The sequence below is a fragment of the Rhagoletis zephyria genome, unplaced genomic scaffold (assembly GCF_001687245.7).
Source record: "Rhagoletis zephyria isolate East Lansing unplaced genomic scaffold, Rhagoletis_zephyria_1.1 Rzeph_scaffold_07972, whole genome shotgun sequence".
Taxonomy (NCBI): Eukaryota; Metazoa; Arthropoda; class Insecta; order Diptera; family Tephritidae; genus Rhagoletis; species Rhagoletis zephyria.
The window spans coordinates 19,148-21,279 of NW_016165054.1; positions in this window are offsets into that span (position 1 = coordinate 19,148).

Consider the following 2,132-nt stretch of genomic DNA (forward strand, 5'->3'; position numbering starts at 1 on the left):
ATGCGAGGGGTGGAGTCACCTCAGGGTCTGCTCGGGACTACGGACACACAGACAGTGGACCACGTCTTACGTGGCCCCCTGTTGCTCAAACAGAGCAGCCTCCACGGCAAACCACAGTCCGCCCGTGCAGCCCCACACACTCACACAGCAACCATACACAGTCGCCACAACACAACAACATAATAACACCACAGACCGTACCACAGCCACCACAGACCACATAACACACACAACCGCACCACCACCCACACGCCGCCGCCAACAACTCCTGGTTCACCCTACAATCTGCACGGTATGTCAGACCAGAATATTCCGTAATGTGACATCAGTCAAGTGCAACACCTGCCTTGGCTGGTGCCACTTTAGGGCATGTTCAGGTCTGCGTACCACGCGAGATTGGACGGGGAATTTCGAGGGCCCGTGTTGCGCTGCTCGGTCGCAGACGTCAAGTGCGACGCCCCCCACCACCACCACAGGGCGGCAATCACCTCAGCAGCACACACAGCCAACGGCGGCAAGAACATACACCTCACTCACACCCCACATCACGACACGTCTCCCGAACCACATGAAGCTCCTCCAATTCAACTGTAACGGGCTACAGAGCAAGATTGAGGAGATAACCGTCTTCATGTGTCGGCATGGTATATTAATAGCTGCGGTCCAAGAGACGAAGTTGCACAGCAATTCAACTTTGTTGAATTGCGCCGGGTACAACGTGCACCGTCGAGATCGCGAGCGAGATAATGGTGGTGGCTTAGCGTTCATCACGCACCACACCGTGCAGTATCGTCTTATCGAAGCAGACATCGACCGCAGGGATACCACCCTAGAATGTCAGGGCATCGCTATCCGGTCAGGCGATGTCGAGCTCGAAATATTTAACATATACATACCCCCTGTCACCTGCTTCCCGGCAGGATATCACCCTGATATAGGTGCGCTCCTCAGAGGTGAAAACCGTATGGTAGTAGGTGACTTTAATGCGCACCACGATCTTTGGCACTCAAGCCTGTCAAACGATCGTAGGGGAACAGACTTGGCTGAGCGAGGACCTTGTTGCGGCTCTGTACTTTATTGACAATAGCGGTTGCGTGCGCAGAAAAGGAGAGCAGACTGTCGAAGGTTACTCCGAGTATTTTGGGGTTACTCACCGTCGGAATTGGTGTATCATCGACGTAAATCCCCAGCGGTAGCCTGACCTCCTCGTCCAGGTGGCGAACAAGGCGCAGAGGATTTTTTAGGGGAGAGGGTTGGCTCCTTACAGCGAACAAGAAAGCTCCGAGAGATTCCCGTTTACTTTCGAACACAGGTCATCAATTCCATTCCCAGTCGCCATGATCGAGCAATCGTCGGCATAAGAGACAATCGAGACTCCCTCTGGTGGTTGACACTTTACGGAAACCATGCTGATGCTTGGCTGGAGTCAGGTGGTTCGTGAAATACGGGAACAGCAAGGCCTCTAGTGTCTTCGCCACCAGGGAAAGAAGTCTTATCGGCCGATAAGATTCTCCTTTGTTGGCTAGTTTCCCCGGTTTGAGCAGTGGGACCACTCTTCCCACCTTCCAGATGTCTGGGATGATGAGAGTGGTCATTGACATATTGAGGACCTCCGTTAGGTACGCTACTCCCGCAGGACCCATGGCTTTGGAGGCTTTCGCCGTCCCAATGGCCACCTGATTTTTACCGTTAGTGTAAGTGTGCCCCCCTTGCACAAGCTGTTGTCAGTTTGTGCAGCCTTCTGGTCACTCGACGCTTGGCTTTGTCCGCTGGAGGATGCAGTATGAATTGCCGCCTAAAATAGCTCGCGCATCGCAAGCGTGTCCGACGAAGCATGGTCGCCGAAAGAAATTTCGACCCTGTCGTCGTGCTTCGTTTGACTGGACATTAACCTCACGGTTGACCAAAGCGTACTCACACCAGAGGTGAAGTTGCAAGTTTTCAGATGCTCTTCCTACTTTTTCCGCTTATGTACGTTCACAAGCTGCCGAATCTCCGCGTTGAGATCCCTGATACGGGTATTTCCGGCATCGGCCTGACGAAGGTTGTCACGCTTAACGGCTAGAACAGCCGCTTCAGCTGGGAAGTTTGGACGGGGGTCCGTGATGCATCCTGTCGGTACGAAGCGAGCT